Below are 11954 nucleotides of genomic sequence, written 5' to 3'. Positions count from 1 at the left end.
AGAGACACTTGTGTCCTGTTAGGAGCCACCTCCCAGTTCCTGTTCTGTTACTCACATTATGGACCTATATAGTTGCAGCCTGTTCTTGATCTTGATCTATACAACCTTGAACTCCCACACGGCTTCATTTAACTAGAAATATGTCACCAGGGGCCAGATTTCCAAAAGATCTTGGTTCCTACTTAGGCACCAAGAATAAATGGCCAGATATTTCAAGATTGCTGAGTATGTGGGGTGCACTTCGGTTGCTCTGTCAGATTTACAAAACCACTCGGCAGTATGACATCAAGAGCCACTGTTTGCTGAGCCCTTGAGAAAATCTCGCCCCTGTTTAGCTGTCTAAATGGGAGTGAGCTTTTCTGGACATCTGGCCGCAGGTGTGGGTGCTGAGCACTTGAATATCTTGGCCTGCAAGTAGAGTTGTGCTATACTTATAGGAGGTCTAAGCAAAGAAAATCCCTCTTCCTTCCCCATCCTTCCTTCCATCTAGGAGTATAGTCTGTTTTCATCAGCTGCAGTTGCAGGAGGTGCCAGCAGCATAGGGTTCCTTTAGAAGGTCATCATTCCAGTGGGAACAGTTGTAGAAAGATCAGCTCCACTTCCCACTGCAAGAATGGGCTAGCTCCTCTCCCAGTGAGGGGAGAAGCTGTGGGTAAGAGTGGGAGCCAGGTTGCCTTCCTGCCCCCCTTTCCTCACTCCATAGAACCACCCAAGTAATTGGTAGCTTCTCTTCCCACCCTTCCAACTGCAGCATTCCAAGGTGTTCAGCACAGTGGAAACTAATCACTGTGGAGTGGAGCTTGATTACAAGCACGGTGAAGCTTGACTGCGAAGAGTGAAAGTCACTGGAGCAAGTCAGAGCTTTCTGGTCCATTTCAGTAGCAATGTAACCAAAAACCCATTGACTTTATCAGGAAATCTGTTGACTTCAGTGGGTTTTGCATCCAGCCCACTAGAAAGCTCTGCTGTATGTAGTGATAGTCTAGTGTCCTGGCCCTGCACTGGCAGTTTTCAAAAGCTCTGCCTGTGGCTGTTTTTTTCCTTATTGACTTAACTGGAAGGAGGCAAGAAGGTCAGCAGGACACTCACAGCAGGGAGGGGCTGCAAAAGGAGCATAAGGGAGTGTTTTGTCTCTACTTATTTTAAGTGGGTTCTTAATTTTACATTATAATTTATTTTTCATAGTCGTTTGTGCAGGGCTCTATATACCCCAGCGGGTTGTTCTGATATAAAGCATGACTGAAAAGACCCCAAAACGATTATATTGCTATGTGCTCAATGATGTTTATACCCCTGTAGGTATTCACTCCTGTTGAGTGGATGTGGGTTTGATTTTTTATTTTTTTTTATGGATTCCATTTGAAATAAGAGTAAACAGTCAGAATATTGCCTTAGGCTCGTCAGGTCATGCCCTCCCTGTTTCTAAACCAGTGGTTCTCAAAACATTTTTATGTTGGTGACCCCTGTCATACAGCAAGTCTCTGAGTGCAACTCCCCCTGCCCCCCCAGCTAAAAATACATTTTTTTTATATTTAACACTATTTAAATACTGAAGGTGAAGTGGTGGTTGGGGGTGGAGGCTGACAGCTCACGACCCCCATGTAATAACCTCTCAACCGCCTGGGGGTCACGACCCCCAGTTTAACCCCTGTTCTAAACTAACTTCCTGTCCAGAATCCATTGCTCTGTCCCCTGCTGAGTGCCCTTGGCATGCCTAAAACCAATGAAACAAAGGGCCTCATCCTGCAAGATAGAATTCTAGGACTGGAGGGGACCTCAAGAGGTCATCTAGTCCAGTCCCCTCCAGGCCACTGGGCTCTAAAGGTGCTCAGCACCTCACCAAGTTGGGTCCTAATGTATTTTCATGCATTGTCAGCCCATGTGCTGAAGCTTCTTGGTTCTCAGGACAAGTGTTCCACCAGATCCCCATTTAGGGTAGTCTACAGAGGAAGAGTGCTCTTGTGGTTAAGGTGATGGACTTGGAATTGCAAGCTCTAGGCTCAGTTCCCAGCTCTACCATGGATTCAGTGTGACCTTTGGGCAGGTCATTCTATCTGATTGTACCTTGACTTGACTCTCCAGCTGTAGCATGGAGGATACTTGTATTTCCACAGCTCACAGGGCATTGACTATACATTTAATTAAGGTTTCGGGGGCATTCAAGAATACTGTGGGAATAGGGCCACATGTTGGTAAGTCTCTGATTTAATATCTGCTCCTAGAAAACAGAGTGTAAGGTTCTTCTAACAGGTTTTTGGAGATTAACTATCAGCATAGAATCTGAGTACCTAAATCAGAACAACATGCACAGTAAACAGCAGTGAATCCACAGGAAAAGGTTGATTCAATACCTCCAAGATTTCTTGGTTCCAAAAAGCTGGTGAATTTCAAACCTTGAAATTCATCCAAATCTGCCTCCCTCCAGGGGCTGAATTTTATTTGTTAATGGACACCCAGGCTGCTAACATTTTCCATGTTTTCTTAGCTCCCATCCAGTTTAGATTAGACACACCTGTCCTGTTACAAACAGGATTTGATGGAGCATGAACTCCTCCTGCAATGGGCTGATTAAAAAATGCTTAATCCTGCTGGAGTTTTCATGGGGAGGAGGAGGCTTAAACTGCCGCTGGGGGGAAAGAGTTTGGCCATGTGGATTGTAAGTTGGAGTTCCTTATGTTTTCAATATTTTGTTGGGGAAGGTGGAATCCCACCAGGTTTTTGTAATTGTGGGTTAAACATCCTCTTTTTGGTTAGGGTCCAAATAGTTAGTTACAGTAGAGTTTGGTGTGGGGAAGGGAGGGGTGTGGTGTTTAACGAAACCATTTTGTGTTGTGCTGGAAGTCAGCTGGGTGCAGCTAGCCATGGACGCAATCGTGCTGAACTCCCATCAGGAGGGAAACTGGCTCCTTCTGAAACTACTGGGACAGGAGCATGGCACTGAACCCTGGCAGGACCCCCTACATCTACTCAAGTCTATTTCTATTTATAAGTCACAGAGAGAATTCCTGTATAAGGAAAAGAGGGGGGAAGTTCCTGAATAGGAGACTGTGGATTCTGAGATTTAATGTTCTGTCTTGTCAAATTCCAACTTGCCGTAACTGGAAACAAACACATTGTAACAACTTTTTTTTTTTTAAAGCTTGATTCACAGCTTCCAGCTTCAGTAGTTGGATTTTTAATTTGATCTATTTATTCTGTAACTAAACATCTAACCATTACAGGTACAAACCACAGATAAATTATTGCAGAATGTAGCCTTCCCCTTCCTCCCACCCCCCAAAAAAGAAAAGTTATAGGAGCAGTAATATACTGACAGGTTAACGAGATCTGTTTTGTTGATACAGGATACCATTTTATTTTTCTATATCTGCAAGGTAGCCAAGAATAGCTCTACGCCTTGGCATGGCAAAGATTAGTGTTGTCATCCAATGCCACGTCTCTCTAATGCAGCCAATGTATGGGCAGGAGAGCTGAGAAATTGGGAATTTTTCTCTAGTGGATTAGTGGTCTAAATCACAGTAGGCTAAATGGAAACACCATAAACCAGACTGGACACCACAGTGAGCAAAGCAACAATTGTATGCTGGGACATCTGCTTCCTTTGTATCTCAAAACTCTTTTCTACAGGTAAGAACTTTCTTCTCTACTATTGCTGGAAACCCTGGGCTTGTCTCAGAAGTACAAGGGCTGCTTTGCAGCAAGATGGAAGAGAATATTGCCTGGTTTAACCTAATTGGTAAGAGACTTTAACTGAGGAATGTTATGTTGAGTCTTTGTTGATTCAGGAGTGTCCCTGGTGGATGTCATCTGATCAGTTTGCTTTCCCTGCATGGTTCTGTCATGCTTTTGCTGTCATAGTAAACCCTGTGGCCTGGAACCAAAGCAGGCCTATCTCCCCAACCAGCCCTGCCAGCCTGTGGAAAGAGCTATGTGCTCTTAGTGAGGTAGGCTCTGACTTGGGCTGTGCACTCACATAAGGGAGTAGGGACCTTGCAGGCACCCCTCCAGGAGCCACCTGGATTTGGGTCCAGGATTGTAGGGGTAAGTGGGACTATTGGTTTGGCTGCTGCTCCTCCCATGAGCAGGCAGTTGGAGAATGGGCGGAGCATTGTCTCCACCCCTTCTACTCACTGGCCAGTGTAGCCCAGCCAATTCCAGGGTCATTGGGTAGGTGTCTATTGCTGATGCAGGTCAGCAACAAATGAGACCCTTCGAGGAGCGAGGAGGAAGTCTGGCAGGGAAGGAGTGCTAGGGAGGGACTGGGCCAGTGCTCCAAGTTGTAAAAGATAGCTAGGCTGGTGAGGGGGAGAATTCCCCCAGGACAGGCTGTAGCACAGCTGTGTTGTCTTATAGGGCCCATCCTGCAAGCTCTAGTTTAGGGGGCGTTCAAGGGCAGGGCTGGAATAGGGCAGCCCCGTAGCATCTAGCACGGGTTGGCAACCTTTCAGAAGTGCTGTGCCAAGTTTTCATTTATTCACTCTAATTTAAGGTTCCTCATGCCAGTAATACATTTTAAAGTTTTTAGAAGGTCTCTTTCTATAAGTCTATACATACAACAATAGTTTAGTTATATATTAAAGTAAATAAGGTTTTTAAAATGTTTAAGAAGCTTCATTTAAAATTAAATTAAAATGCAGAACTCCCTGGACTGGTGGTCAGGACCTGGGCAGTGTGAGTGCCGCTGAAAACCAGCTTGCGTGCCGCCTTCGGCACCCGTGCCATAGGTTGCCTACCCCTGGTCTAGCACTACAGGGCCACTGTGCAGTGCTGTCACCACAGCCAGCAGGGGATGGGCTGCCAAAGTTACTATAGGGCCATTTTGACCCCTGGAGCATCCGATTCCTGGAATCGTTATCTTCCTTTCTTTAAGGTTATGCTCTCTTCCCCCAGGGCTGCTCAGCAGTGATAGCCTAGCCCCACGGACACCCCCACATACTCCATCCCCAAGAATAATTCGGATGGAGAATGTACTGTAGGAAACAGCCTTGCACTGATCACCAGAGAATGTACTAGGTGCCCTGGCAAGTCATTTCCATCTCTGCCTCCCAAGATTCTGCTTAGCACTCTGCATTTCTATGCCAGGAGATACCATCCCCATAAAAATCACACTCAGTTTTGCAAATGTCCCCGCTATGATTACCGGTAGCCCTAAGGTGACTCTCGACTACAGTCTCTTTGCATATGTCATTTCTTTCCCCCCAGTTTGGTTTTGTCGACTTGACAGCAATGGGGGAGAGTGATTGTCCTTTTCCTTTCTTGAGTCTTTGTGTTGTCATTGACACCGGGGTAAAATGGGTGCTAAAAACTGTGCCCCCTACCCACGTTGCTGACACGCTTCAAGATCATGCACAGTGCCTCGTGCAACAGGGCCGGGATCTCCCTTGAAACTTCATGGTGCTAGTAGAATACCAGTAATGATTGTTCTAGGCCAGGGGTTCTCAAACTGGGGGGGTCAGGACCCCTCAGGGGGTCACGAGGTTATTACACGAGGGGTCGCGAGCTGTCAGCTCCACCCCAAATCCTGCTTTGCCTCCAGCATTTATAATGGTGTTAAATATATATTTTTTAATTTATTAGCAAGCCTCTGAATGCAACCCCCTGTGTGAAAGGGGTCACCAGTACAAAAGTTTGAGACCCACTGTTCGAGGCTGTGCAGGTAGCTACATCTGTAGTTATGGCTGTATATAACACAGGGCCTGATCGTGCCTCATTGAAGTCAGTGGGAGTAGGCCCGTAACCATTTGGGAAACTGCTAGTCTTCAAAGCGAGGTAGTGGTGTCCTGCAGATCCGCCCTTGTCTGTCGAAGAACCCCTGTGATGTACTTTGCCTCCAAGGCACAGAGAGGCAGCACTGGGATGGGAACTCTCTGTTCTCTACAGGCTTCATCGCCACCTCGGGGAGCCTGGGCTTTTAAGGGAATCAGGCTCCTTGCTGCTAACGTCCTCTTCAATAAATCAACAGGCTGATTGAATTGAACATCCCTTTCATTTTTATGAATCTTCAATTAGTCTCCATTGATTTCTGGGGGCTCAGGTGGCTCCCAGCACGCGTCTTTTTTGAGCATATCGGATACACAAAAATGATTTTTGATTCTCCATTAGAGCTGTTGCTGTCTGATGACATGGACTCAGATGCTGTAATCTCTTAAAACCTTTTAATCAGATCATTTATAGCAGCTTGGGTGTCTGGTGGGTTGGAACCCTTCCTCCCCTCTTCGAAAGCACGTTTGATTTTTTTTTAGTGAAAAAATAAATGAATTGGTAAATTACAAGTAAAAGGTTACAAGTGAAAGGCCAGGTGGGGGAATGTTCCCAGCTGGGAAGCTAGGAGGTGACTAAGTAATGGAGGCTCCAGACCCATTTAGAAAGAGCTTCTGTAGCAAGGTGGCTGGAAAGGGTGTGATCCCTCAGAACCATAGGGAGATGCATAACTTTCAGCAGGTTCTTTTCTGTTTGTATGAGCCTGATTCTGCCACTTTTCTTCCCACTGGCATAGCACCTTACCATGTGAGCAGCCCTGGTGAAATCAATGGGCTGAGACCACTGTCACAATAAAGCACTACTCAACGCATGGGAGGGTATTGGAACCTGGCCCCAGGCCTCTATCCTGAGGATAGCTCGTTAAAGCTGGCTCTTTCTCCTCTCATGGCAGAGTTACAAATGTAAATGAGCTAGGGCATTTTCCCATTCTGTGAGATTCCCTTCTTTGAGTTACAGCGGAGGTTACAGTGACTGGAGATCTGCTGTGTTTGGGGATCCCAGCCTAGGAGGTGAGCTGGGAGTGGGTGAGGGCATGTATACCTAGCACTGAGATTCACTTGCCGTTTGCTTGGGATGGTTTAGTGGCTTGAGCACAGGCCTGGGATCCAGGCTCTTTAGGATTCTAATTTCAGCTCTGCCGCTGAAAGTCAGTGTACGACCTGGGGCAAGTCACGTCCCCGCTTTGTGCCTCGGTTCACCCCTCTCTAAAAGGGGAACTGCTAACCCTCGGGGGTGTCAGGAGAGTACGTTCAGGGTGGAAAGCGCTGATGAGGGCTGAATGGTGTTATGGAGTTGGCTGTTCCAAAGGAGGTGAATGCTCCTGGGGGCTAGTAGTTGCGAGGGTCTAGCTTTGCTGTCTCTCTTACAGATTGGTGCCGGCTGCCAGTGGGGCAGGACCTTGGGCTGATTGCTGAGAGGTCCCCTTCTGGGTGCTCTGAGTGTAAGATGCCAGATCCAGTAAGATATCTGGCCTGTTGCAGGGCAGGCTACTCAGGGTAATGGAGTTCTGCAGGTTGCAGCATCTCACTTTGTTCCTATGTGTACAATTCCTCCAAAGAGTACATGCAAAGCGTCCCATTGGATGTCAATTTTCATCTGCCTCATTGGTCTGGATGTCTGGTCTCCATGGGTGTCCCCACCAAGGGCTGGCGGGGGCGGGGGGGGGGAGGACTGCGATAGACACAGAGAGATGTGGCTCTGGCCTTAGAGCACTTGTGATGTTAAAGGACACAGAATGCAGCCCAGACTGAACTGAATAGACCAGTCCAGGAGCGGCGGTGGGTGCAGCACCCAGCAGTCTCCTCGCTCCTCTTTGGGAGGTGGATCGGCACTGCGGGTCCTGGGAAAGAGATGCTTTTAGAGCACGCACATGTGTGGCTGGGTACTGCAGGCCTGATCTTGCCCCTTAGGGCCCAGAGCTGGAGAAGGCAGCATGTAAACACACCCACCTTCCTGCCTCCAGCTTTGTTTGAATCTCTACTGCCACCTTGTGGAGAGTCTCTTTTTTAGTAACAATTCAGCTTCAGGGAAACTATTGACATCTTCCCATTAAACTGTATCACTGCTGCCTGTGTTTGAAAGGGGGACCCTTGACGGGACTGGCTTTAAGCCTATTCACTTGATGCCTTGGAATCAGGTCCTGCTCCAAAGAGGGCCCCAGTCTGGGGGTCTTCAGCGGCATTTTGACGGCGGGGGATCCTTCGGTGCCATGGAAAACCCAGAGCGGACCCTGTGCCACCAAAGTCCCGGACCGCTGCGGAGTATTCCAATCGGGCCCCATGGGTCATAAAGCCGGCCCTGACCCTTGAGGTCTGTCAGAGAGAGGTTCACTTTGCCCAGAATAAGCTTTCACTGTGTTTTGGAATTTGATTTCCTGTGTCTATTCCTGCTTCAAGGGGCAAGTAGCTCCGCAGCATGATGCTATCTCACTCCTTTCTCCCAGGGTTGGGCATATGTTAAGGGCTGTTATAAAGAGGACAGTGATAAATTGTTCTCCATGTCCTCTGAAGGGAGAACAAGCCGTAATTCAATGCTTAATCTGCAGCAAGGCCGATTTAGGTTGGTTTTTAGGAAACACTTTCTAACTCTCTAGTTAAGCTCTGGAACAGGCTTCCAAGGAAGGTTGTGGCAGTTCCATCATAGGATTTTAACAACAAGATTAGACAAACACCTATCAGGGATGGTCTAACTTTACTTGGTCCTGCCTCAGTGAAGGGGTCTGCACTTGGTGACTTCTCAAAGCCCCTTCCAGCCCTACAATTCTATAATTCCATGATTTTTCCTCATTGTTTTTTGATGAAAGGTTTACAATTGTTTCTGATCAGTAGAAGGAATTGAGCATCTGGTTCAGATTTGAAGCAGGATGCAGCACTGTAATGGTGGGGAGGGGTTGGTAAATTTTGCACTGTGGAAAAACCACAAGAAAAGCTTTAAAGGTGAAAAAGCAGTGTGACTACAAAAATACAAGAAACTTGGACCTAGTCCTTAACTTCCCTGGAGCATGAAGGGAACTGGATCCATCCTGTGAAACAGCAGCAGTGGATGATTTTAGTTGGGGTTGGTCCTGCTTTGAGCAGGGAGTTGGACTAGATGACCTCCTGAGGTCCCTTCCAACCCTGATATTCAATGATCCAAACATGGTTGGATGTTAACGGTTGTTAAAGGTTCTATTGTAGTGCTCAGAAGCTCTGAACAGGATCAGAGGCTCGCTGTGCTCGGCACTGCATGGTGTCAGATGAGGTCTGTACCCTGAGCAGCTTACCATCTAATTGTAACTTGTCAAAAGTTTGGGGGATTTTAGACCTGAAGGTGTAGTTTGGAGCTACCTCTGATTGAAGGGGCATTTGTTCCTTTTCTGGGTCTGGCTAGGGAGAGCTGTGCTTTTAAAAGAAAAGGGAATTGTAGCAGGACCTGAAAATAGACTGTTTTTGCCGTTACAAAAAATTTTGTAATTGCTTCCTTCCTCTCTCTCTCATCAGCACGCTCAGTTCAAATCCACCGAACCATATGTGAAACTCAAGGTAGTGTAGATAAGTCAGAGGACACGAAACACACTTGGTTTTGAGCGCTCTGACTTTAAATGTGAGGATTTTGGTCGCTCTTGTGAGCTATGGGCTTGGCTCACATGATCACCGCTGGAATTTCCAGGCCTGAGTGTCTTTCATTGGAACAGTCAGCCCCCTGTTCATTGAACATGTTTGGTGTTCAGGTTCAGCTCAGGTAGTCTGTTCATTAGTAGTTTTGGAAGCAGGATACAGGAAGCTATTGTGCATGAATTGGGCTCTTGGACAAGTGTGTGGTGGTTATGGGGAGCCCACAAGACAGTAAAAGGAAAGGAAAGCTGATCCAGCGGTTAAAAGCACAAGATTGGGCGTCAGATCTGGTATTTACATATTGGTAGTGGCAGATTTACAATGGCATGCGATACACTAAGGGTTTCCCTCTGGTGCTTTGCAAGGCTCTCTCTGAGGCTTGGAAATACACTTTTGATTTTAAAGTGCCTGCATTAGCAACTAAACAGGTGCTCTGTTTCTGGACGTTGAATGCAGGAGCAGCAGTCTGCAAACGTGAAGTGGGTGTTCTAAATAGTCATGTGAATGTGAGCAGGAAACACTGTATTCTGGTTGTGTTAATATCACTATGCCCTCGGGCAGGGCTGCATGAGAAGATTGATGGGTACTGCAGTGGGAATTTCCCTTCAGACATTTTACTGGTAGAAGCATCTTTCTTATGTTAACTACTGCTCCCTTATACAGTCTCTGAGCAAAGTCACGAGAACAGAAACAAACTGCAAACTTTTTTTTCATGGGTAGCAGTCCAAATACCCCAGGTACACAGACCAAGATCTTTGTCTGCTTTGATTGAATAACATAGAGCAGCCCATCCAGTGTGTATCACGCATATTTGGTTTCAGAAGTGGAGTGAATTTAAAACTGGCTCCCAAATCAGTTTGGGAGCTTTAGCTGAACTTGGTAGGACCTGCAGATCTGTATTAAGTAATGTGACTGGTTGAGGAAAAATAAACGTGATTGGCAGTGGGGAAAATACAACGCCCACCTGATGTTTGTAGCAACTGACAGGACAGTGTTCTTCAGGGTGCAATTTTGACTTAAAGCATAATTGTAAGACCTGAATTTCTATTGAGTCCTGTAGTGACAGTACATCACATGTGCTTTGTAGTGTTGTTTTTATTCCAGCATCATCCAGAGAGAGGCCCCTTATGCAAAGTGCAGGGACGCCCAGAGGATTCTGGGGGCCTGGGGTCTTCGGCGGTAATTCGGCGGCGGTGGGGAGGCGGGGTCCTTCCGTTCCGGGACCCGCCACCGAAGTGCCCCGAAGACCTGCGGCAGGGGCCCCCCGCCGGCGAATTAGCGCCGAAGCAGGACCTGCCACCGAAGTGCAGCTGGGTCTTGGGCGGTAATTCAGGGGTGGGGGGCCCCCGCTGCGGGTCTTCAGGGCACTTCAGCAGAGGGTCTCGGAACGGAAGGGCCTCCCACCGCCGAATTACCACTGAAGACCCGGCTGCACTTCGGCGGCGGGTTCCGCTTCGGCGGTAATTTGGCAGCAGGGAGTCCTTCCGCCCTGGAGCAGAAGGACCCCCCGCCAGTGAAGACAGGGAGTGGAAGAAGCTCCGGGGGCCCGGGACCCGTGAGAGTTTTCCGGGGCCCCTGGAGCAAGTGAAGGACCCCGCTCCAGGGGCCCCAAAAAACTCTCATGGGGTCCCCTGCGGGGCCCAGGGCCTGGGGCAAATTGCCCCTCTTGCCCCCCCCAGGTGGCCCTAGCAAGGTGCTGTACTTGCATGTAGAGAGAGAGCATCTGCCTCAGAGGTTACAAGTGAAAGAGAAGACATACAAAGGAAATATTACTCCAGTTTACAGATAGGAACCTGAGACACAGAGAGACTGAAGTGATTTGCCTGAAGTCACAGAGAATTTGTCAGTGTCAGAGTTAGGAACTGAACCCAGATCTGCTGTGTTCCTGTGCACAGGACTAATCCTCACGTGTCTGTGTGTGTGTGGGGGGGGGGGGGGGTATACAGACCTCAACATTTCTGCTTCTCTTCTAAAGGCAAGGAATATCCTTAGGGTTGGGTGGGGGTAATTTTTTTCTCCCCCTCCACCATTTTCATTGATTCTGATGGGATAGTAATTAGAATTGTTATGGACAGGGAGCAGAATTTGTACCAGGCTGGTGTAACCTTTTGTGATAATTTTACTTGAGTGAGGCGGAGAGAGAAGACTGCACTGGAGATGAACTTCCTTTCAATGGCTTGACAGGCAGGGCATGATTTGGTCCCTTCTTTGCTTTTATTGTCAGGCCATCCAAGCAGGAAGCAATGATTTCCGTTGATGTGCATCAGCTCAGTGAAAAGGGGTCCCGTGTCAATGCTCACAATGTGTTCAAACGACAAGGGAGAAACTGGGCAGTGTCCCTTTAAGAGAAAAAGAAAGCAGGAAGTCTGAGCAGAAAGCAAGTCTCAGCCTGGACTTCGATCCATCCGTGCCTGTGTAGGGTCCTTGTGGCTGTTTTCAAGCCCACACCAGGCTCCTAACCTGGGCACTTAAGTATTTTCACTGCATATATTGCTCCTGAGCCAGCTGCTGTCTTCAGGTGAGTGGGAATTTCCTTTTATGTTTGTACAGTCTGTCTTCTAGATGTAAAGAGCTAGGTAATTGCTACGGAATGTTCCTCTC

The 11954-nt window shown here is 47.7% G+C and overlaps 1 protein-coding gene across 6 annotated transcripts in view; it reads left to right on the top strand.

The window, feature by feature from the left end:
* The first annotated feature begins 3668 nt into the window (after positions 1 to 3668).
* IKBKE (inhibitor of nuclear factor kappa B kinase subunit epsilon) overlaps positions 3669 to 11954 on the top strand; it is a 158721-nt gene continuing 150435 nt past the window's right edge. For all 6 annotated transcript variants that reach the window (XM_050954023.1, XM_050954021.1, XM_050954022.1 and 3 more), the window contains exons 1-2: positions 3669 to 3736; positions 11578 to 11871. The gene's annotated coding sequence lies outside the window, so the exon portion shown is untranslated. The remainder of the gene's footprint in view (positions 3737 to 11577; positions 11872 to 11954) is intronic.

This window comes from Gopherus flavomarginatus, chromosome 5 (genome assembly GCF_025201925.1).
Source record: "Gopherus flavomarginatus isolate rGopFla2 chromosome 5, rGopFla2.mat.asm, whole genome shotgun sequence".
NCBI classification, from domain to species: domain Eukaryota; kingdom Metazoa; phylum Chordata; order Testudines; family Testudinidae; genus Gopherus; species Gopherus flavomarginatus.
This window is presented reverse-complemented; position numbering and strand designations above follow the sequence as displayed.